The sequence below is a fragment of the Heloderma suspectum genome, chromosome 3, assembly GCF_057233095.1.
Source record: "Heloderma suspectum isolate Gila_16-S chromosome 3, 16-S_ref, whole genome shotgun sequence".
Classification (NCBI taxonomy): domain Eukaryota; kingdom Metazoa; phylum Chordata; class Lepidosauria; order Squamata; family Helodermatidae; genus Heloderma; species Heloderma suspectum.
In genome coordinates this window covers 36,376,504-36,402,110 of record NC_139460.1, presented here as the reverse complement: position 1 = coordinate 36,402,110, position 25,607 = coordinate 36,376,504, and the positions used below count along the sequence as shown (strand labels likewise).

The following is a 25,607-nucleotide window of genomic DNA, read 5'->3' as shown; positions in this document are numbered from 1 at the left end:
CACATTCCAGTGATGGGTGGGGCCAACCCCCCCCCCCCAGTACTAGCATATTTTAGTTCAAAGCCCTTACTGCCAGTAACTAAGCCTTAGGAGAAGCATTTCTACCATTTAAAATAGGGGGGGGGGGAACTGCACAAAAGCTGGGAAGCCACCAGATGATCAGTGATTGTGCGAGATGGGGTCAGGAAGGGGACATGGCTTTATGGGAACCCCTGGAGGGCCAGATTTGGCTCCCAGACATGAGGTTCTGTGCCTCTGCTGTATTGCGTTAGATGTGGGACATGTGCCTGAAAATGGTTCAGAAACGTCAATTAGAGAATACAGCTGCAAGGGAACTGGTGTTACGAACATATTGTACTAGTACGTTTTCATCTTCTCTGGCTTCTGGTCTGTTTCTGAGCACAATCCAGAGTGCTGGTTTTGACCTTTAAAGCCCTTCACAACTTTGATCCTTGGTACCTGAAGGATCACCTCTTCCCACATGCACCCACCGCTGCCTTGAGGTCAATATCCCGTGCCTTTCTCCAAGTTCTCCTGCTAAACGAGGGACAATGGATGGCCATGCATGACAGGGCTTTTTCAGCGGTGGCCCCCAGCTATGAAACATCCTCCCCAGAGAGATCCACCTGCAGCCTACTTCATTGTCTTTCCAATGCCAGGCAAATACTTTTTTTTCCCGGTTTTCCAAGGCCCTTAAATATATGTAATTGTTTAGTACTATTTTAGTGTGAGGGATTTTATTCTTCTGTTTTGTTTTCTTTATTTAATGCTGCAGAGTTGTATTTCTGTACTCTCTGTTTTTAAACTTGCCTTTTAAAGCTTATAGTTGTGTTTTATTTGCTGCAGTTTATTATATTTTGATTGTCATGTGATTATTTAATCCTTTAAGCCACCCAGTGAACTTTAGTTACAGGGTGGCCTATAAATAGTATAAATCTTTATCAATAAAAGAGGATGTGTGTCTGACTGCCCATCTGTCAGCACCATAGTGCCAAGCCTGTGAAACCTAGACACCTGAAACTTCACATGCATCCTAAGGAGACCCTAGGGGTGTGCACCTCAGGGTTGTTTTGTTTTTAAAACACATTAATTTTAATTAATGTGAATGGGTCCATGTTGTTGAAGCCTGCAGGAACATCTTCAGCCACTAGGGGTAGACTTACCTAACCAGCACATGGCTCTATAGTCCATACAGTTTGAAGCCAGGGGAAATTAGTAGGCCAAGGGACAGAGTTATACGCCTGGCACCTCACCCGTGCTGTAGGGCAGCCCCCCTCAGGGGAATGGAGTAGACAGACCCTTTCCTTAGGGAGATAGGATGTACCATGGCAGGAGCTCTGCCTTGGGTTGCCAGTGAGCATGGCTTCAATTAAATGGGATGCTCAATGTGTCCAACGCTGACAGCTGTGTAAATTTGCTTGAAGGCTTCACTGTATCAAACTAAAGGCTGTTCCAACCCGTGCAAATAAATGTAAATAAATTGCTAGTGCATAAATTAAAAGAAAGAAAGAAAGAAAGAAAGAAAGAAAGAAAGAAAGAAAGAAAGAAAGGCATTTTCAGGATTGGCACAATTCGGTCCCCCACCTCATGCTGCTGTACATGTAGACTACAGTACTACAGACTTGTTAGATGTACTTGTTAGACTCCACAGCATGATTGTTTTGTTGTAATTCTAATGTTTTAAGAAATAGGATAAATTACCGAAGATGGTGGTGTTCAGGGGCTTCCCCTTTTCTCTTAGAGCAGTTTTCAAAAGAACCTATCTTCCAATTTCACATGACCAAGCAAAAACAAGCTGCATTTTACAAGTGGTATCATGATGTCATGGAAGATTAAAAATTAAACCCAGAATGTGAATCAGCATCTGTTACTGTAAATGGCTGTGTTGCATTTTCCATGGCACAGTTTTGCTCTCAAGTTCTACTTGACCACTCAGGTTTTTCCTGAACTCTCATCTCCTAGATTTTGGCATAGAAGTACATTGTGTCTGAGAATATTCCTGTAAGGTACAAGTCATGTTGCTGTTAGGTGGAAGCCAGGTCTCCTGTACCTTTTTTTTTTTTTACAGTTGTGTAGAAAAAGTATAAATGCCTTATACCATGCTGGAAGAGCGGCCCATCAGTATTGTTTATACCATGGATAGGCAACCTGGTGCTTTCCAGGGGTTTTGGACTACAACTCCCAGAATTGGCCATACTGACTGGGACTTATGGGAGTTGTAGTCTAAAACATCTGGAGGACACAAGGTTACTTACTGTTGGTTTACACTGACTGAGCAGAAACTCTCCAGGCTTTCAGATGGGGGTCTTAACTAGGAGTGATCCTAGGACTTTTTGCATGGAAAGTGTATGCTCTACCACTGAACTACAGCAATGTACCTTGAAAAGAAACACCCACTGAAACAGGGGCCTTCTCCTCCTTTGCGTCATGGGACAGGCGTGGATTACCATGCTTTGTTTGAATTCTCTTGATTATTATTTTTTAAACATTATGTTTTGTTTTAATTGCAAAGAGCCAATGAATACATGGGAAATAATCTGGAATTGTGAATGGTTTATATTAAGAGTGGAAAAAAGCATAACCTAATTTGAAAATAGATTTGAGAAGGAGGGGGGAGGGACCCTCGGTTTGATCTGACAAATGCTTTCTTAGAAACTTTTAATGCATTTCATGGATATAGAATTATGAAGACTGGAATAAGGGGATGCATTATGCCCAGCTATTGACTTGTACAAATGTAGCATTATCTTAATTTGTATGTTCTTATTCTCCCTTGGATATAGACATGAGTTTACATAATCATCTAGTGGCCATTTGCCTTTGAGGCACCTATCTGCAGGCTGTGTTTAAAATCCTGCCTCTAATATTGATAGTGTAGCTGCCTAAAGGCTTGTTAATCTTTCCAAACATGGTTTCTATTTAAAAGAACATTTAGGAGTGTCATGTGGTCTTTGTTCATGTATTCCTTTTGCACGGGTGGACCTATTTCAGTTTAAAATACAAATTTATTTTCAGCTAGTAGAATCCCAGCAGTGCAAGTCTTAACATTGATGCTGTTCCATTCCCTTTTAATTATTAAATGACTATATTGCTCAATTTTGTGATTGCTTGGGCCTTTTTTCTCCTGTGAGCTTTTAATCCAATCTTATGCATGTTTAGGCAGGAAAAAGATCCTACAACCCCCAGCATTCCCCAGCTAGCCATGGCTGAATGAGGAACGCTGACAGTTGCAGGACTTTTTTCTGTCTAACCATTATAGGATTATGCCCTAAAACATTTTTTTAAAAATCTGTTACGCTTCCCTACCTTTATGCAATTCCTGTTTCTGTTTGTAATTATTATTCTGCATTCATAGTTTTGTCTCTTCTTTCATAGTGTGACAATTCAGTGATTTCAAAATTTCTGGACGAGATGAATTGGTATTTATTTTATTTACTTTATTTATCAGTCACCCAATCACTGTCATTCTCTGAAAGATTTACAAAATATAAGAAACAATTTAAAACCACAAACTCAACTCAAATATAGTTTTATAAAACGACATCACCACAATTAGAAAACAGCAGATAGCCCACCCTAAAACATTTCCCCAGAAAATAAAACAGCCATGTTTTAAACACAGCATAATACAAGGTTGGAAAAGTATCAGATTTAAAAGACCTGTGAGAATTAAAAGACCTGGCACTGAAAAAACATTGAAGTAAGTGCCAGCCAAATCTCTAATAATTAAATAACAAGAATCGAAATTGGGAGGAATGCTATCTATACCCATGGTTTTAAAACATTTTAGGGAAGGTTTGGGCAGACTCCAAACATGAGGGATCTATTTTGTTATGTTACTAGAATCCTGAGTTCCGCCAACAAGAACCAGGTTCAACTTGGTGGCTTTTGGGGGTGGAGGGATTCTGTTGCTTACTGCATCCCTCAAGCCATACCCTGGGATGACTTGCAAATCTGTATCTGAATTACTACACACCAAGGATTCTGACAACTTAATTTTGCGGGGGCGGAGGGCACACACACACACACACACCCTTTTCCTTGCTTTTGTTAAATAACTGGAAATCAGAAACCCTTGCTGATCTGTGGCAAATCATCCTGTGATATACCTGGAGATCTATCCTCTGCTCACATTTTTTCTAGGATCCGCACAGAATCTCATAGGTCACTGGCCTCGTTGTCACCCTGGATAAGCTGAGAGTGAAATCTCAACATACCCTATACTGTCCTGAAACTCCACAGTGGTGGTGGGCGAGCTTTGGGGAAAATGTTTTTGCCCTTGCCAGTCTTTTCCACTGAGGGAGCTGAAACACATCTAAACTATCAGACCCCTTGTGACATGGCCATCTACTCACCAGCCCCCACATAAATCTACCTAAGAAACCCAAACATAGTTGGATTTCATCGACAGTTTTTCTTGGTAGGGGCTGGTGATTTGAAATAACTAGAATAACTTCTGCTGTTCTTCAGACCTCCAGCATCTCCATTTTTTTTTTAATAGACCAAACTTTTTAGTGCTGTCGCTCACTTGGTCTTACTTAAGGTGAACTGATACTACTTGCCTAGTTTCATGTTTGCTTTTATGAATGTAGAAAAATCGACTTCCATTTTTGTTTGTTTGTGGGGGGCGAGGGTTGGGGTTTACAGTCATTAGGCAGAATCCAACAGGGAGCTTCCACGCCCACTAGTTCTCTTCCACCTCACCTATTGCACTACGCAAGCAACTCCACTGCTTGTGCAATGGCGCTTGAGCACTTCCGGGACAACCCGAAACGAGGAGAAATGCTTGTTTTTTGAAGGAGACAGGTCAGTGGAGCTCGCATAAGAGAGATCCATCAACCTGCCTTCTTCCAGAAACAAGCATTTCTGCTCGTTTCGGGGCTTCAACTAGGAAGTTCTAAATCTCCCTTGTATATATGGTGCATCCTGCTTGTGCAACAGATTCAGCGGGGCAGAAAAAAATCATCTGGGACGTAAGTACCCTGTTGGATTCGCCCATGGTAAACATATCTGCATTGATTTGATGCTGTTCAGCTTCTTCGGTTCTATTTTCCCTTCTCCTTTTTCTTTACCCTCCCTGTCCTCGGTTGCATTTGCCTGTTGAATCTGACCGGCTGTGGGTGACCCATGTGACTTTATAAATGATGACTATACCATATCACCACAGATGCTTATAAGCAAAATCATTTGGGTCTCCGCAGCCGGTCAGATGAAATGCCAGTGGCAGTAGATGAGGCTGTGAAGGCAAAGAGAAAGAAGGGAAATTGTGACCAGCAGTAGCAACAACCAGGAAACAAAGGGACACCTAACAGCATTGAAAATGTGAATATTTAGCAAGATGATGTCTTTTTTCCCCCCATGTGGCCAATGACTCTACTTCCTCTGCCTGCATCACTTTCGCAACAGTCTGGCCAGAACAAAACGTTCCATGCATTGGATCTAGTTCATTGGCTGCCCAATGGACCATGTGAGGTGTGTTTGCAGATTCCCATAACACTTCTGGCAGTCCTCAGCTCAGAGGGTTCTCCACATTCTGTGTAACCAATAGTCCAGAGCCTCCAGACAGGATCTGGAGCTGTTTGTAGAGTCAGCCCACTGTGCTTTCTATCCTGAGGAATCCTTGCTTTGTGCTGAAAAAGCAACAAGTGAAACAAATTCTGCCTGCCTGATTTAGGTCACAGGAGCACTGATTCCCTCTCTCCTCATCTCACTCGTATTTCACTTTATGGCCAAGGAATTAAAAAAATATATCCATGAAGGATCATGTTTCTGAAGTAAGTCTACCCTTTAGAACACTTTTCATACCTCTCAGACCAGAATATAGGTCTCTTCTGATGTAAACATTCTACAGCAGCCTCCCCCAACGGCACCCTCCAGATGTGCCATACTAAAAGCCCATCATCCATAGTCTGGTTGTGGACAATGGGAGTTGTAGTCCAATATCTGGAGAGCACCAGATTGGGGGAGGCTGCTCTAGAGCAGTGGTTTTCAACCAGTGGGACACAAAAGTAGTCAAGATGGGATGTGGGATTTTCAGAACAATTACTAAGAATTCGTTCTCAATCCCCATGTCCACATGCAAATGTGACACGCTATCTCTTGCTGACCCTACCTGCCACACATTATCCATCTGTGACCTTTTGGCATGAAGGTAGTAATCTTTTACTAATGGAATGATTATTTTTGTTTGTGTTTTAGTCATAGCAATAAAATTTATTCTCAACAGTAGTGCTGCATTTTTTTATTATCTTTGTGTTTTACAGAGGCTGTAGCAGTAAAATTTATACTCAACAGTATTACTACAATTTTCAACTACTAATGGAATGATTATTTTTGTTAGTGTTTTAAAGCCGTGGTAATAAAATTTACTCCCGACAATACTACTGCAAATTTTTATATCTTTAAAACTTACCATAAATGATAAATATAATAATAGTATGACTGTAAACATATACATCTTCTTCTCAGAAAAAAGTGGACTTTTTGCTTTGATCATGGTGGAACCCAGGTTCTTTGATAGAGTAATTGGTGGGACATAAGATATGAAAGGTGGCATACCAGTTCTCCAGAGCACTTTGAGGGCATACTTTTTGTGAAGGCATACATATGGAAAATATTATTTCAATGCTGAGTATCTATATGGGTTTCCCTATGAGCTGGAGCTGGCCAGAATAGCAGCATCGTGCTTTGAAGTTATCCCTGGCAAATGTATGTGGCTGAACATGATATGAGGTGTATAGAATTATGCATGGTGTGGAGACATTTTTCTCCCTCTCTCATAATACTAGAACCCGGGGTCCTCCCATGAAATTCAGGACAGACAGAAGGAAGAACTTCTTCATACAACACATAAAGTATGGAATTTGCTATCACAAGATGTAGTGATGGTCACCAATTGGGATGGTTTAAAGAGCGATTAGATAAATCCATAGCTATCAATGGTTACTAATCTTCCAGTATTGGAGGCAGTATGCATCTGTACATCAGTTGCTGGGAACATGAGTGGGAGGGTGCTGTTGCACTCATGTCCTTCTTGTGAGTTTCCCACAAGAAGCTGGTTGGTAACTGTGTGAATGGAATGCTGGACTAGATGGACCCTTGGTCTGATCCAGCATGGCTCTTGTTATGTTCTTAACAATTCAAATGTAACATTTTCACATGAATTGCAGCAGTGGAAATAATTGCAAAGGCATTCCAGTGTACATAAACCAAACCTTCTTGAAACTAGCCAATGCCTGGCCTGGCCTAATACAACTCCACCCACTGAGTTAGAGGAAATTTATCCAAACTTGAAAATATTCAATGGGCTCTGCTGTGCAGAAAACATTTCGATTATTTTCTAGAATTTTGATATTTACATTGTTGTGGTTAGTGTTTTTTGTGTTATTTTATTGTTTCAGGTTTTGTTATGACTGTAAACCACCCTGAGGGTATCTGCCAGTTGGGTGGGATATAAATTTAATACAATAAAAAGGGGCATAATCCTATCAATTGAACCCTCGATGCTTGTAAGCCTCTGAACTCAGAGGCTTGTGAGTATCCAGTGCAGACTAGGAGGCATAGCAGAGGCAATCATCACCTCCACTGCACCTCCTGCTCTGGATTTTAGCTAAATGGGCTTTCTCACTCATACGGCTGAGGTGCGGGGGGGGGGGGGAGGAGAAGCTGGAGAGGCTTGGGGATACATCATAACATGGCCTCCTCTCCAGTCCCCTCCCCTCCATGCCCACAGAAATGCCCCTTACCTCCTCTCCGTGGTTGCTTTTGCAACCTCAGAGAGGTAGTGAGTGCAATTCTCCCCGCGCCGGCTGCAAGGGTGAGGGGAGCGTGAATTCCTGGCTCTGAGGTTGGAGCACTGTCAGACCTTGGATCTGGAAATCCAAAAAGTCCTAAGGCTCCACAGACGCTGTCTGGGGCCATAGGATTGCTTCCCCCGTACATATATCTGTCGTCATGACCATGTTGCTCTTCTTCAGTCGGAGAATACAGTGTCATTAGGGAAAATGGCAAGTAGGGCTTTTAGAAACTGAACTGCTACATTTGGCGACACCTGGACCAGAGAGGCGGACGGTGTTGGCCGGTTGCAATCTAGACTCATGGCAAGTGAACCCTGTAATATTCTGTTACCCTTGAAATACACACACACAGACTTTGGGGGCACAGCCCCACCTGCTGCTAGCATGCAGTCCCCCGATATGGTTGCCCAGAACCAATTCGGTCCTCAGGCCGAAAAAGGTTCCCCACTTCTTATATAGAGATCCTGGATCTTGGCAGATGGGTGGTGTTAGAAACTGAGCTGCCCCATGTTGCTATGCCTGGGCCAAAAAGGCAACTGGTGTTGGGGTGGCAAGCAGCCAAATCTTTTGTAGTAGCTGTGGGGCAGGGGACTAGAATATATTGGGTACTAAGGGTACCTTCATAAATCAATGCCAAATAGCAAACGCCTAAATATAGATAGCCCAGGATTTTAAGTTATTTAGGATGCAGTCCTACACCCACTTATCTGGGAGTAAGCCATTTTGAAATCGGTGGTGCTTACTTCTGAGTAGACATCCATAGAATTGCAGTATTAGGCTCCAGTCCTATGCACACTGACCTGGAAGCAGGTCCCATTGAACACAATCAGACCTATTTCTGGGGAAACATGTGTAGGATTGCCCTGCTAATCAAGATACTTTTAATTTAATTAAAAATTAATTGTACTATTAAAGAGGAAGTGCCAAGTGTTTGTCAATAGTCTCAGTATCTTTGTATTCATTGGCCAGAACTCTGGATGATAGGAACACATTTACTTCCTACAGAGCACTTAGGTAGAATACCAATTGTATGTTTCGCTCTATATTTCCATAAGTAAAAGGACCTGGTATTTCCTTACACCATTGAACATTAAGCAAAGAGACCTGGAATATTTCTAAGAGGGGTTGGGAGTACCACGCATTGCTATGAGTTTGCCAACAAGTTCCTTCTGCCATGGAATAATTTGATCCCTTCTGTGCTGTGCTTGTGGAATGTTTTAATTTTAGTTACTGGACCTCATCATTTTCTTTAGGGGGATGGAGTTTCCTGAGTGCTGGATTAGGCCATTTTCCAGTACCCTTTGAGGGACTTGTGCTTTTCTGATGATGCACAAGTTCAAAGATCATCACACACTCTATTCTCATTTTTTAGATGAGGTGAAGCAAAAGCTCGAATTGTAAGGCAGTTTGAACTTTCAGGAAAGCAGGGCAAAAAAATGTCTTGCATAAAAGATGCAATTGTGCAAGTGTCTTGAGTAAACTAAACTGCAACCTTTTGTAAAGTACTTTTTTAGTTTTAAAAGTTTAGTATTAACAGTACAAAAAGATCGATGCTGTCATTTCAATAATGATTAAAGAACCTTCACCTTTCTGTGTCCTTTCTGATCTTTGGAAGCACACGTACTTGTAGAAAAGCAATGGGCTTGACTGAGCGCATTAGACTTTGCAGTCTGAAAGAGCATCCAGTATACTCAGTGTAGTCAGACAGATTGTCTTGCAGAAATTATATTTCTGTGCAAGCAAATTTTCACTCTCCTTCTTCCTCAGACTTAGTCAGTGAGAAGCAGTTGGTCTGGCTAATCATTGCTTTTTCTCTTAATTACATGAATGCAAGCAAAAAATTCTGCTCCCTCAAATATTCTGGTTTTTTATTTTTGGATATTTTTTACCTATAAGAGATCTTGTCTAGCTGGGTTGGAGTTATTTGAGTGTATAGAATCAAATATTACATTCAGATTTTTTCCAATCAGTTTGGTTTGGTGAGCATGTTTGAAATAAGGTATGTACTTTTATTTTCCTTTCTGTTATAAAGTGATTGCATGGTGATCAATGTGATGGATAAACTGTATGTAACATGTTTCCATGCTTGTGTTTACAATGTACACAGCATCATATATTTTTCCTAGTAATCAAGGCAATCTATATTTTTCTTCACTATTCTGTGCATTCTGGTGCAGTAACATGCATTTCCTTTATGCCAATGGTACAGAAACTTAATATGATTTATTTTTCTTACTTAACTTGAAAGTTGATACCTCATCTTTCTGCATGATAGAATTCATGGAGGTGGTCTCCCATCCAGGCACTGACCAAATCTATACCAGCTTAGCTGTATCATTTGCCCTCAGGCCATTCTCTGGGACAGGCTTGCAAATAAATCAACATATGTTATTGGCACTCTTTTTTCTTTTCTTTATTTATATTTATTATTGCATTTATATCCCACCTTTTTTCCTCTTTCAAGGAACCCAAGGCAGCTTACATGGCCTTCCTCCTCTCCATTTTATCCTCACAACGACAACCCTGTGAGGTAGGTTAGGCTGAGAGTCAGTGACTGGCCCAAAGTCACCCAGTGAGCTTCATGGCCAAGTAGGGATTAGAATCCAGATCTCCTGAGACCCAGTCCAACACTCTAACCACTACACCACACTGGCTGTCATAAGTAGTCCATCTTCCCATACATGGCAATGTTAGCCTTAAACTGGGGTGGGCCCTCCGGATGTTGCTGGATGTCAGCCAGCATGGCCAGTGGTCAGGGATTGTGAGAGCTGTAGTCCAACAGCATCTGGAGGGCTACAGGTTCCCTGCCTCTAGCCTAAAATAAAAAAGAAAGGGCTTTTTTAAAGCTAGCCTTCCTGCTGTAATACAGGTAATTCTTACTCCCTAGAGATGACTTGGAGACAGAGTGTTTGCAAGTCAGCCCTACCCATGCTTGAAAATGTTTCAAAGCAAGCTTTAAAATCAGACCTGCAGATAACAGAACTTGATAAAACACCCAAAAGATTAAAATCTAGTGATATTAACATAATCTTGCCCCTTCAAAGCCAGTGTTAATAGGAAGGTTTGTTCCAGTTTGAGTCTGGCAAGTGTCCCACATGAGTGGGCAACATGCTGCTTCTTCCCTGTCACCCCCAAAATGGGGGGGGGGGATCAGGGAAACTACTACTTACCTTGTTTTCAAGCCAATTATCTTTTGTCACTGCAGCAAGAGAGCGGTCTGCAAAAGGTGGGGGGAGTTGTTGGCCGGTGAATTGGCGGTATAGAAATATAATAAATAATTCATAATATAAATGTGTTACATAAAATAAATAGGGGGCCCTTGGCACAATGACACTGATGCCCCCTCCCACTCACTGGGCTGCTACCAATTGGGTTCTAAACCCTCATACCACCACCAATGAGGCCCTCATCCCACATACACACACACCCCACACACGCACCCCTCTCCAGTGAAAGCCTCCACCCCCACTGGTGGGCATTGCTGACTGCAGCAGTGATCTTCCCATCTGAATATGTGGAAAAGCACTGCCATTTTAAATTTCCCAGAATGCAATCTGCTGGATGCCCTGCTTTCTGCTGATGGGAGCCGTGTCAGAAGAGTGCTTCTGGTGGCAGCAGGAAGGGCTGGGGGCTTATAGCGTGAGGCAGGCCCAAGCCAGGTTGGTGGGTCCAGGCAGGGCTGGTGCTGGGATCAGTGCACCTTATTGCGTCATGTGGGTCCTGGTCTGAGGATGCTGATGCCACCAGGGGAGGCTGGTAGCTCCAATGTCAGTGGGGAGATGAACCCGCTCTGGGTTTCAGTCAGGACTCTAAAGGAGCTATGCAAGGTGCTTCCAAACACTGCATAGCTCCTTTAGAGTTCTGGCTGAAACCCTGAGTGTATTCACCACCCCACTGACATCAGAGCCACCAGCCTCCACTGGATGCCACCACTGCCCTGGATAGGCAGTCAGAGTAGATCAGGGGCACAGTACCTCTGAACCCCGGCCGGCCCCTCGGCCCCCTGAGACCTGCCTGTCGCCCTACCAGGGTGGCTGTTAGAGGCTTGGGTGGAGGAATCCCCACTGTTATCTCCTGTCTGCTATCAGCAGTTATCGTGGGGATTCCCCTGTGCATTGCTCCTGTGAGGGGGAGTGGACCAGCTCAGTTCCCACCCCGCTTGTTATGATTTTAGTATTGGTGTTAGATTCTACAAATGGTGTTAGGTTCCCACTTTTGAACAGGAGCAGAGTTTTATCAGTGTCTCTCTCTCGCTCTCTCTCTCTCTCTCTCTGTCTCTCTCTGTCAAACACATATGCATTCTCAGTGCTGTTAGCCTTTTTTATATTGAATCAAATTTCGCTGCTCATATTACCAGTATGCTGCATTTCTTGCATTATGGTGCTTTGTACCAATGCCGTTGCTTTGAAATCCTGTAAACCTAACACCTTTTATCTACAAGTTCATTTTGGCTGTTGTTAGTTCTGGCAAGTGAATATGAGAGAGCAAGCATGAATTTGGAAAGGTGTTAGCTATTGAATTCTCTCCCTCCCCCCCAACCCCCTCCCCTTTCTGTTTTTTTCAAAGTGAGAACCCTAACCCTTCAGTTATCCATTGCAATTTGTTATACAAAATGAGGAGAGGAACATGAGAATGGCCTACGTAATGTGGGGTGAAAAATATTGTGCTACTGTGTTTTTCCACATAAAATTTTCCATGGCAGAAAATGCATTGTTTCATAACATTAATTAATAACATAATGGAAACGGTACCCGTCAAACTGGGCACTTTCAAAGTTGTGATTTTCCAAGTGAATATCTCTAGAAAGCTTGCATATATAATATAAATGCATAGCTCTTTGGGGCCTGTTGAACTTACTGTGTTAACATTTCTCAGAGCTTTCGTTTATGTTCTTAAATTATTATAGCAATACGAAGAAATGCATCCATGGTATTGGATTGTCATGTCTTAAAATATTTACAAGTATTCCAATAAAAATAATTTCAGAGTAAAACTTTGAATTTGTTTAGATATAACATTTAAACCACACTAAGTGTGCATTCTTGAATTTGTTTTTCCTAGTCTATTTTCATTCAATTACTTTAGCCTATTGAGGGTGGTGGTAGGGAACTTTTGAGATATTTATACAGCAAGTAAAACGAACATGGCACATTTGTTTTTTGTTTTGTTTATTTAGTTATTTATTATTTTTTACATGTATTTCCTACCTTTCCTCCAAGGCACCTAAGGCAGCATATACACAATCCTCCTCCTTTCCATTTTATCCTCACAAGAACCCTATGAGGTAGATTAGGCTGAGACTCACTGACTGGCCCAAAGTCACCCAGTGAGTCTCATGGCCGGTGGGGAATAGAACCCAGGTCTCCCGAGTCCCAGTCAAACACTCTAACCACTACACCACACTGTCTCTCTTACTTAAACATAAGATGAATACATGTGTTAAATCATATGTCAGTTGATTTAAAGCATTGAAAACTTCTCCAGGAAACCCACATCACTATTGATAATGTAATGTAATTACATTATTACATTATTACATTATTACATTATCAATAATAATAACGTAAGCTGCCTTGGGTTCCTTGCAAGAGGAAAAAAGGCAGGGTATAAATGCAATAAATAAATAAATAAACATTGAAGACATGTGTGGCAATCGTCTTGTGAAAATGTAAGCAAGCCTTGGCTGCATTCAAATGAAACAACTTTATTTATTTATCATAGCATTTTTATCCCACCCTTCAGCCAAAAAGGTTCCCAGAGCTGCTTACAAAGATAAGAAATAAGACAGTCCCTGCCTGTACAACACAAAAGGAAAGAGGATTGGGAGGGAGGAGGAAAAAAGCAAATCCAATGACCACATCATTGGAGTGGTGTACTTGCTCTGGAAGAGCACTTAACGTGGCCTGTGCATACAAACTGCTACTGTGAATTTGCTGCAGAAGTGGGTGTGCACAGTGCTGATTCAGTTGACGCTTACTGAGGTCACAAACCCTCCTCTCCCTCCCTGTGCTCCGAGCAGCTTTTTGACATTTATTATAGTTTTTAAAGGTTAATTGAATTAATGTACATCCAGTGCTTTTTTTAAAAAAGGTAGAAGAGGTGGGCAGCCCATCTGAAGCATGGGGGAAGACTGATGACTGAATCAGCGTTTGGCTTGCTGATAAATCTGTCAGTTACATTGCATGGGCTGGCAGCCACCAGACTCACTACAGAGGAGAAAAATTTAATGCGATCCTTTAAGGTTTTGTTGGATATGAAGTTTGGGATTGCATGGGAGCCTAACATAAGTTGCTCTGAGCTTCATGAAGGAAAATTGGACTATAAATTTAATAAATAAATAAATAACAAAGCGAGTGGAAATCCTAGTGCTAAACTGGACCAGATGGTTATCAAAATCCTACTTGAGTCCTCAAGAGACCAAGGGCACCCCTGTCCCATCAACCATGTTGCTTCTGTTCTTTGTCCTTTGCTCTGGTTTAGTTTTAATTGGGTTTCTTTTTAAAGCCATGCTAAATACCCGTGCAGTTCCATGCCCTTCTTTCCTGGATGTGTGCAAAATGGCAAAATAGCAGAATAGCCAAGGTTCTGCAAAATGGGAACCACCATTCAGCACCACCAATAAAAATAAAGTGAGAAATAGGTGTATGTTAGTATATGTTACTGAAAAGGTGGACTTGTGCACGATCTGAGGCCGGACAATGACTGGAGTGAGAGACATTGGGAGATATTTTGTCTGAATAAATACAAGGGACATTGCAGTAAAGTTAGAATAACCTGTTCAGCCCTATGATTGAATTTTCCCCCTACATCAAAAGCATCTTGCCCATAGTAAAGATTCCAGGGATAAGAGTACTAGGAGGGGCTTTTTCCCTTGATATACTAACTTTCTATGTGCAGAATTTTGTGTGTGTATGTGCGAGGTGGGCATGCTAACACGTGACCTTTCCTCTACGTGGTCAAACAGCCCATCCATGGGAGGGATTATATAGTGGGTGTTTTCTGAACATGTGTGTAGGTTCTAGGTTTCAGCGTATAATACTGTACGGATCGTTGAATGTAGGGATGGGCAACATGCAGCCCCCACCAGCCCCCATTACGGACCTTGGTGCCCCACTGATTTTTAAAATAAATTTATATTAAAAATTGGTGGATTTAGCGGCACAGAGTGATGAAAGAGTCGAATGTAGCTTGTTTGCAAAGAAGCTAAATTTAACCCTTTTAGTGCTATGGTGTGATTTCTCACCATTTTCCTTTGGAGTGTGGCCTGAGGGTGGGTTCTGGGGGGTGAAAATGGTTCCCCTGGACCTCCTGCAGTTGCCCTCCCCTGTTCTAATGCATCAGGTATAACAAGGATGACACTCCTGTGAATTCTGTCCAAGACACCAAGTTTACCATTGGGCACAGACTTCAACATTAGTGACGAGGGTGATGTTAAGATTGAGGCATTCACTTGCCCAGTTTGAGTGCCTCACCCCAACACAAGACAAGCCTAGAGACACAGCTGAAATTGTCTTGTATTGCCAATATAAAATTGGGGACACAACTCATATTGCCTTGTATTGAGGTTTGTCCATCACTCGCTGCCCATGCCAGCCATGTCTACCTCTCTTTTCCACCATGCCCTTCTCTTCCCCTAAACTTACTTGATGGTGGAGCAGTTACATACTATGGACATGGGACAACTCCTTGAGCATGAAATGCTGCTTCCAGAAAGCCTGGGGTAGATGGGCAGGTGGGAAAAGAAACATGAGTAAGGAAGGCGTTGCAAGGCTGCCTAAGGATTCATGGGGGATGGGAAGATTGCACAGGGATTAGGGCAGGGCGGATTGTCTAATCCAATTTCTTTTTGAGATTTTTCTTTTATGAGCGCTCAAAAACACTCAAGGGTATTGGTGGGGGGCAGTTTGTACTTGCAAGGAAAGATCACAAAAAACAGGTCTAAATCAAGGTGAGCCAAGAAGAGTTTCCCCATCACTACTCAACATCCTGAGAAGCTCAGAGGGTTTCTTTTTCTTTAAAATGAAGAAAAAAGCAGGTGTCTAATCCTTATTTGAAGGATTATATACTTTAAAGGGCCTGGGCCATGTGTGTGGTGATTTTGCAGAACCTCAAGAAGATTCACTAGGATTGCCAGTGCTCAGGCGGGAGCAGGAAGGAGCTTCAACATCCCACAAATATCCTTGCCCTCCCGCACGACTGGCTCACGCAAAATAAATGCAAAATGCACATTTCCTGGAACTCTGTAACTTGTCTGGATTGCAGAATTTTGCAGGGAGGAGGGCCCCCAGTTTTGATCTCACTCCCCCCTGCAGAGTACACAGAGCAGTGTGTGTAATTTTATTCTAGAACCTAATATTAGCTTTTTTTGTGAGACAAGGTACAAGAGGTGTCCTTGAGAGAGGGGAGTTAGCACTCTCTCTTTTTTAAAGTCACTGCTGTAATTAAAGCCTGAAGCTTCTTGTTCCTATGGAAACCCAAAGCAGCACAAATATGAAATGCAAGTTTCAGGGCTGTACTTAGCTCTGTACTTAATATTCTCTGTTCATGAGATTGAAGTAATGGTGTATGTGTGTGAGTGTGTGAATGGAGGCTGGTGGCTCCGATGTCAGTGTGGCGGTGAATCTGCTCAGGATTTCAGTCAAAACTCTAAAGGAGCTATCCAAGGTTTGAAGCACCTTAGAGTTCTGACTGGTTCTGACCGAAACCCAGAGTGGATTCACCTCCCCACTGACATCCGAGCCACCAGCCTCCACTGGTGTGTATTTCCAGCAGATAACAATCTTGTTCTGTGGATGAGAGAGCAAATGGTTCTTGGACTGAGAGGGCATTTGCAATCCTCGAGAGTACATTCTGCAGCAGAACTGTGGAGAAAAGGGAGAATGTGGCTACTCTGCGGAAGACTTAAGATGCCACGGCCAAATGTAACCTGAAAGTAAAACGCACTGTTTCCGCACAACCCAGAGACGTGCTCTGTGGCTTTTTGAAACCAGCTTCCGCCCACCTCTTCCCTGACCCCTTTGTCAGCCCACCTTCCGCACCTGCCTCAGCATAAAAGATTCCAGATGCGTTGCCCAGCGGGAGATAGCAAACCAAAAAGGCAGGGAAGAACTGGGTGGTGCATTTTCCACTGAACGGGCAGTTTTAAAGCGGGGGGAGGGGAGCTTGTGTTTGTTGTCGTTGCTGCTGCTGTTGGGCTGCATTCTCTTGGAGGTCAACTGTTGGGGCCCACATGCTGTGGTGGGTGGGGCTAGAGCCACAAGTGGGCAAGGCTACCCTTTTCTCTCTGATGCCCCCTTTGCTCTTCCTCCCCACCTTGCAGGCTAGGGGTGCAGAACCTCAAGTCCCAATCCAGTCTTCTTGGAGTCCCAATCTGCTCCTCCAGGGTTCCCCAGATGCCTACACCCCCGTTCCCTGGCCTCTTCCCCTGACCACCAATCGTGCAGTGGTTTCCCATCTTTTGTGCAGTTTCCCCCCCATTCTGAAAGGTCGAAATGCCTCTCCCAAGGCTCCATTAGTGGCAGTAAGATCTTTAAGCAAAAATTGTTCTTGCTATTTTTTGCCCTTGTGCCTTTTGCCGTTGGCCTTGCCCCCCACTGGAACACGGCCTCTGAGATCTTCTCCAAAATGGAATTTGGCCCTCCAGTGGAAAGAGGTTCAGCCCCTCTTGTTTAGACTGCCAGTGGGAGGGCCAGATTTCTCTTGCCAGAAGCCTGAACTTACACAGGGCTTTTGAAATTAGTGTACAGGCTGCAGGTTGCCCACCCTTCTTTTAAAGGGCCAGAGGAATCCTATTCTTATTGGTATAAATGAGGCTCTAATGTAAGATTTGAATAGAGCATCAAAATATAAAAGGGGGGAATATAAAGTGTTAGTTTTATATTTGTATTCTGCCGTATCCTGATGAGTCAAGGCAATTAATGGGAGCCCCAAGGCATCTGAAGGTTCAGGGTGGCGTGCCTCTCGATACCAGTCGCCAGGAGGCAGCAGTGGTCGTTGTGGGGAGGGACTGTTGCCTTTGTGCCCTGTGTGTGGGCTCCCCAGCTATGAAGGAAAGAACCTTAAACTGCCCTGGAAACATTTGTTGAAGGGTGGTATAACAGCCCATCTGTCTGGCCACAGTGGGTAGCAAGTTGCTGAACTAGGTGGACCTTTAGTCTGATCTAACAGGACTCTTCATATGTTCTTATGAATTAATAGATCTTCAAAATAATTACACAGCACAAAAATTGAATAAAGGGGGAATAGGAAAAAACATTATCTTTATAATGGAGCACTCAAAAATACAGATAGGAATTAATTGTTTTCCTTACGAGGTTGGGTTTTTTTTAGCAGGAAGCTTCCTGTTTCGGGTGGAGGTGGCAAAGCAGGGGAGTGAGCCTCCAGTGAAGGTTGAATCCCAAGGCAAGGTTGGATTCAGAAGGCAGCACAGGTCTGAGCAGGCAGGGTCCAAGGAGACAATAATGCTGGGTCAGATCCCAAGGCAAAGCCTGAAGACTGTCAAGCACAGCAGCTCCCATTTGCAGTAACCGCAGCAGTAATTGCTCCGAATGGGAGCCACAAAAAGCGGGGTGGGGGGAGCCTAGATCTCCCCTTCTCAAGTAGCTAGAGAACTGGGGAAATGTTGAATAGAAGCAGGACACAGACAATCCCCTGCCCCTTCCCAGCTCATAAAAAATGTACAATCACTTTTTGCTATCTTTTAAGGACATCTCCAGGAATCTAATTATTTACCTATTAAAGTATTTTAGGCCACCTTTTAGGACAGAGCCTTACAAAGTGACTTGCATAAATTATAAAATACAAAAATACAGCAAAAACAATCATGAAATAGAATACCAATTTCAATAAATACAGCAATTTAAAACTTCAGTAAAAACCAATTACAGACCAGCAACATGCCATTATAAATCAGCTAAAACACCTTAAAATAATTTTAAACCTATAGCACCGTAAAAGTTTGAAAATAAAGCAACCCAGAATAAAAAGTTTTTTAGGCCCTTTTAAAAGCATATATAGATGGTGCTATGTGCACATCAGTTCTAGGGAGGAGTTCCACCACTGTGGGGCAACCAGTAAAAAGACTCTGTTTCATGTGCCCATCACCCTCCTTGATTTCACTAGTGGGCTTAGTGAGTCACAAGCAGGGCCTCTGAAGCTCATCTTAATGGATGGGCTGGTTCATACAGGTGAAAGAGGTCCTTCAGATAACCTGGCTCCAAAGCAATTTGAGTGCTGTGCAAGCTGAGGAAACAACCACTTTCTCCTAAGATACAAAATATTGCCACTTGAGTAGTGGGCAAATGTGTTATCTCTGCAACAGAAGCTTTTTAATCAAAATAATAGCATTTTTGCCCATCACTCCAACCGTAGTGTGTTGTAGGGGATGTGATACATTTGGAGATGTGGAAAATCTGCCACAAATAACCAACAAAATCCCTTTCTTTGACTGTAAACTCAACACCGCTCTAATCTTAGCATTCTCTTCTGTCTGCTGTCAGCATCTTTCATATGGCAATGTAATATATTAGTTGTGATATTAGTCATTTCCCAGATAGAGCTAGGAAAGCTTAGCATAATTTTTAAAGTGAAGTCCTGAACGATTCTACAGAGGTGCTTGTTTTTGTTTGTTACATTTATATTCCGCCTTTTCCTCCAGGATGCCCAAGGTGGCATACATAATCCTCCTTCTCTCCACTTTATCCTCACAACAACCCTGTGAGGTTAGTTAGGCCAAAAGTCAGTCACTGGCCCCAAATCACCCAGTGAATGTTATGCCCAAGGAGGGACTTGAACCCAGGTCTCCCCAGCCCAAGTCCAAGCCAAATAGATAAAACTTTGTATAATTATACTGAGCATTTTGTAGAGAACCATTTTGAGTGGTCATTACTCATTTCAAAATGGGCATGATCATTTCATGCCCATTTTCTCAGTAATCCCTACAACAACTCTGTAAGATAGGTCAGCATTATCATCGGAGAACCACACATTTGCTGACCAGTGTTGACTTCCTGTCCATTCAGTTTTCTATGCAATTCAGAAACCTTGAGGAACAAAGGATCTTTCACTGCACAGACAGATGAGTCCAAATCCACCCTACCCATCCCAGATGCTTTGGGGAAGGGGAGATCTTGGGGTAAGGATGACATCCATCTCACACTTTGCACTGGTCTTTGGAGCAAGCTGAAGCAACAAGATAGGTTCACCCTGCTTGTGCCTTCTCCAAAGTCAAGAATGAGGTGAGAGACCAACCCTGCCTTCCCACATTTCCACTGTGTCTCTGCAGGGCTGGCCCAATACAGTTTACTGCCTGAGGCAAAGAACAAGATGGTGCTCCTTCCCATTCCACCTACAAAAGTCAACTAGACTAGCAGATTAATCTGTCTTCAGCACTGATGTTCCTCCAGCAGGCCAACTTAGGGGGCATAGAACAGACCAAATGGCACCAAACGTGCTGCTGTCTCCCAGCATCTGCTGTCTGAGGTGATTGTTTTACTCTGCCCAGTGGTAGGGCCGGCCCTGATTCTCTGAATCTACATTGGGGATGTTGAATCTCTTTCAACCCAAGGGCCAATCCACTTTGGAGAAGCTCTTGGGGCTATGTGGGGTCAAAATACAAAAAAAAAAAAAAAGTTTAAAGCTCTTACTGCTATTAACTCAGCCTTAGGAGAAGCATTAAAACCTTTAAGAATGGGGACAAAACCACACAAAGGCTGGGAAATTGGAGACTGAGGGAAGAGGGCAGGGCCATCTAGGGATCCCCAAAGGGCCGATTTGGCTTCCAGGCCTGAGGTTCTGAACCCCTGATGTCCTGGAACACTTTGGTAGAAGAGATCAGTAGCAATGGGAAACCCTAACCTGCCTACGTGCCAACTCAGAATTTGTGGCCACTCATTGTTTTTACCATATAATTAGCATAGTTGTTTAAAAAACAGTGTAAAGGGGAGGGGGAATCAGAAGAACATTGTTCATAGTTACACATCATTTATTTGTCATTCCTCCTCCTCCCTCCGCCAATACATTTTCCATCAAGGAGCAAGACACCCATTGAGGCAAGAGACATTTGATGGAAGTTGAAATCCTCGGGAACTGACATGGAGCATTGCTTTTGCTTTACAGCAGCAGATGTTTGTCATGACAAATATGACAAGACCAAATATGGAGCCGTTTATGCTGTCTGTAATTATCCAGCTATATCACTGCCTCGTTAAGACAGCTGGCTAAGTCCCCCCATTAGATGCTGTAATTCTGCTGAGCAGTAAGATGGGCATCTGCTTGGGAGCCAGGACGTAATTAGGCTTAAATGTGAACTCTGCTGGTGGTTTTAGTGTGATTGTGGTCATGTGACTTATTTAGGGCTGTCAGACTGAGCGCCCCCCCCCCCAGCCCCAGCCCCAGTCAGCTCCTGTGGAGTTATGGCTGACGCAAAATGGGGAGCAATCCAAAGGGAGTCTGTAGCCACTGCAGCTTTTCTTAATTGTTCCAAGCAAGCAAGCCCACCTGATCCAGAACATGGATATGCAAAAAATTGTTGGACTGGGGTCTCCAATGTGGTGCCTGGGGGCACCTCTCGTGGCACCCACCAGGCTCCCTGCTCCTCCTGATTTTTATTTGATTCCTCAAGGGATTAAAAAAAACCTTACTTTTTAAACTGGGAGGGTGGCTTGCTGCAAAGCAAAGTCCTGCCTTCCAGCACCATCTTCATTTGGGTTCAAAAGGATGGTTTTGAGTCTTGGAACACGGAACCCACCTTTGCCTTGTACTTAGGTGCTTGGAAAGTTTACTTTTCTTTTGGCCCCACCAGTTTTCCTTCTGGTAAATGAGTATTTTGCGACTGATTATGCCCACTATCGTAGCCACTTTATGAATGGGCAACCTCCCGTGACAGCCATTTTGTGAGAGTGCCCACAACACTCCTTCAAAATTCCAAATGTGTCCACCAACCCAGAATGGTTGTGGAGCCCTGTTTTTCATTTAGTTACTCCATTTCTTTTTGTTGTTAAACGTTTCATTCATTTTGCTGTACATTAGTTTGCTTTTAAGTTATTTTCATAACTGATTTCAAACTACTTGATTCATTTTCATTATTCCCATTCATTTTTGTTTTTCTCTGATTTCAATGGGAGACTCAGCCAGTCTTCTGGCATAAAATGTTCAGGCATTCTGTTCTTCAAGGCACGTGACGTGCTAAATTCAGATAAATAGGACGACCACGGTCCCGCATTCCAAAGGACCAGGTTACCTTAGGGATCGCCTTACCTCTCATGTCCCTTTCCAGTCTTTACGATCATCAAAGGGACCACTTCTGATGGTGCTGCATGCTCCTGAAATTCACTTCAAAAGCACTTTCAGCAGAGTGTTCAGTGTCACCCACCCTCCCTCTGGAACACACGACCACCTGTCATTGGACAACCCCCACACACAGTGGGGGCTGATGGCCGCGATGTCAGTGGGGCAGGGAATCCGCTCCAGGTTTCAGTCAGAACCAATCAGAACTCTGAAGTTGCTATCCAAGGTTCTAAAAACTGACTGAAACCTGGAGCAGATTCATCACCTCACCTGACATCGGAGCCCCCAGCCTTCACTGCCCCCACACTTGTAATGTTTAGATGTCTCCTTAAGACCCATCTCTTCACACAGGTTTTCCCTGAGGTGTGCCCAAGCCAGTGATAGCATAGCAGTGTGTGTGTGTGTGTGTGTGTGTGTGTGTGTGTGTCTGTTTTAACTGCTGCTTAGTATTTATTATTGTGGGTTTTATTGTGATGTTTTGTTGGTTTTTGATGGTAGTTATTATTTATTACCTTTCTATACCACCCCATAGCCAAAGCTCTCTGTAATGACATTGTATGTTCACCACTTTGATAACTGTGTGGAAAGAGGTATATACATTTGAATAATAAATAATAATAAATAAATAAAAGTCAGTTACCGTAATTAAAATGTATTATCTCTGACTGCAGTTTACAGAAGGCTTGGTACTCCTTAGTGTACGCAGGAAGCTTTTGTCTGTTGTTGATGAGACTAAGTGTCGATTCACACATGAACATAAGAAGAGCCGTGCTAGATCAGATCCAAAGGTCCTTCTCATTCCAGCTTCCAAGTTCACACAGTGACCAACCAGATGCCTTTTAGGAAGCCCACACACATGGGACAGGCCATCACAGTTGTGAGATGCCAGATAAAATCCTATGTTCCTACTGTCTCACAATGTCGCTTTTAGCTGGAGTCAGTTCACACATCCGGCTACTGCATTTGAGGTGATATGAAGAGACAGGAAGTGCTGAGAAATCAAATGGTGTTAAATGCATGTGTGAACCAGGCTTAGGGTGGCATAAATAATGTGTGGAAATTTTTATTAGTGGGTGATGGTGGTGGTTTTCCCCCAGAAGCCGTTGACACATCCCCACCACACATGTGCCGAATTTCACCCATGCATGAATTGCACGGCAGCACCAACTTAGTCAATTGCACCTTAAGGCTGAGACATTATTTGTCCTACCATTTCTTTCTTAAAGGAGAAAATGCAAGGTTTAATTTGCAGATGTCACCTTTTAAGGCTGTGCAGTGATGCACTTAGTCACTGAAGAATTCTAGTTCTAAGCAAAATTAAGAGCATGAGCACGTCATGAAAGAAAAAGAAAAAAATAAGTTTCAGTGAAAAATAACCTGCAAAATGCTTCTTGTGCAGCTGGCTAGCCGACTGTGGTCTGTTGCTCAAAGGACTATAATTTCAAAGGAGAGACAAGGGCATCACCTACACTATTTGGTTGTCATTCTAAAATTCCAAGGGGTTTATTTCCAAGTGAATTATATGTTTTGAAAGATGCACTTGTATAGCTTTTTCCTGTTTCCCCTAACACTTGTTTTCATCTGCTTGCGTTTCTTTAACCGTCACTATTGACGTGATAATGATACATCTCTTGTGGCCTTGGTGTATACTTGCATCAGATGCAAGATGTTACATAAGTAAAAATGGCTGATTGTCAAAGACTGGTTCCCACAAAGAGCAGATAAGATGGTAAACCTGTGTTTGGACTTCACCTCCATGCACTGCATTTGGGGGCTCATTTGATTCAGTGCTCTTCCATACAAATGAATTCCTTGCACATAGAAAACTAAATGTCATGAAGAAGGGCCCTAATCGGTCCTTCTAACTACCATGCTAGCTTTCTATATGCAGGGAATTTGTTCATATGGAGAAGCATCCCACCATATTAGGTTCCACCTGTGATATATTGTGTGATATATTCCAGTCCAGATACAGATTTATCACTTCCTCTGTTGTTGGGGTGCTTCCAGATGAGGCTTTTATTGTTCTGCCCAATTCACAGAATTTTATGGGGGTGGGGGGTCTGACAGTGACAACAAGTAACCTGCCCGTATTTTCCCACCACATCTTCCATTTTTTTCCGTACCAAATCTGCTAAGGAACAAAGGTGGAATAGCTGCACAACATTTTCTCATTGTTAGTGCCAAGAGCCTCCGCCTGGAAGCACCCTTGCTTTGCTTGTTCTTTTAGTTAAATTCCTTTCTATCCTAACCTTCCTCAAATGAGCTCAGGGCAGTGTGTGGACTGATGATGTGATCCAAAAAGGAGAGAAACGTTTCAGGATGCTGGAACAAAGGTTTTATTTGTGAAAAGCCCAATGCATCTCGGCCTCTGTTTATTTAAGGCCTTCTTCAGGGGGTTATAAGAATATCTGCACGCATTTTTATAACAAAATATTTCCTGCAGTAATCCACTGTAATTTCTGCAGACGTTTTTATAACCCCCCCCCCCCCGAAGATGGCCTTAAATAAAAATTGGCCGAAACGCATTGGGCTCTTCACAAATAAAATATTTGTTCCAGTATCCTGAGATGTTTCTTTCCTTTTTGGATCTACTTTGGACTGATGATGTGGACTTCAGCTCCCATCAACCCCAGCCAGCATGACCCATGGTTAGGAGTGCTCGGGGTTGTAGTCCAAAACAAGGCACCGGGTTGGGGAAGGCTGGTGTTACATGGTTTTCATCTCTCTTTTTTTGTTCATCTCCACAACAGCCTCATGAGGGAGGTTGCATTGAAAAAGATATGATTGGAACTAGGTCACCCAGTGAGCTTCATGAAATAGGCCCATGCTATAGAAGGAACATAGGGCTCTGCTTGTACTGAGTCCGACCAATGGTCCATTTAGAACAGTACTGTTGACATTGATGGGCAGCGGCTCTCCAGGGTTTCAGGCAGGATTCTTTCCTAGCTCTACCTATGGGATTGAACTTGAGACCTTTTGCATGCAAAGCAGGGTCTCTCCCACTGAGGTATAGTCCCTCCAATAAGGAAGACAGCTGGTCACATGAATCCTGGTTGACAGGCGATCTTGAAGTGGTGTATACTACAAATAGCTGTGGGGCAACACCTGGAAATAATTTCTGCTGTAGATAACAATACCACACCATAATGTGCATGTAGGGATACTTGTGGAATGTGTTCTTTGTGAATTCTTATATGAACGGACCTGATCCGCACCTCTTGGGCTAATGCGCAGATTGGGATGCAGTTATCCTTCGGATTTTCAACTTCCCTGAATTTTGTGATGCAGTTCTCAGCTTAAAAAATAACCAAAGATGTGGAGTTCAAGATAAGCATGCATAGGATAGGGTGCAATCCTATGCATGCTTAGACAGGAAAAAGTCCTACAACTCCCAGCAGTCCCCACCCAGCCATGGCTGGCTGGGGCATGCCAGGAGTTGTAGGATTTTTTTTCTGGGAATTGTAGGATTTTTGTGAGAAAATACCTCAAAATTTAACTATGAATTTTCTTGCGAATTTATAT

General features: G+C 43.0%; 1 protein-coding gene across 5 annotated transcripts in view; it reads left to right on the top strand.

Moving 5' to 3' along the window:
- Positions 1-25,607, top strand: part of LNX2 (ligand of numb-protein X 2) — a 119,465-nt gene that overhangs the window by 53,347 nt on the left and 40,511 nt on the right. Inside the window, exon 1 of one of the 5 annotated variants that reach the window (XM_084842911.1) lies at positions 9,448-9,795. The exons of the other annotated variants lie outside the window; for them this stretch is intronic. The gene's annotated coding sequence lies outside the window, so the exon portion shown is untranslated. Of the gene's footprint in view, positions 1-9,447; positions 9,796-25,607 lie in introns of those variants that run through there. 5 annotated transcript variants of the gene reach the window in all.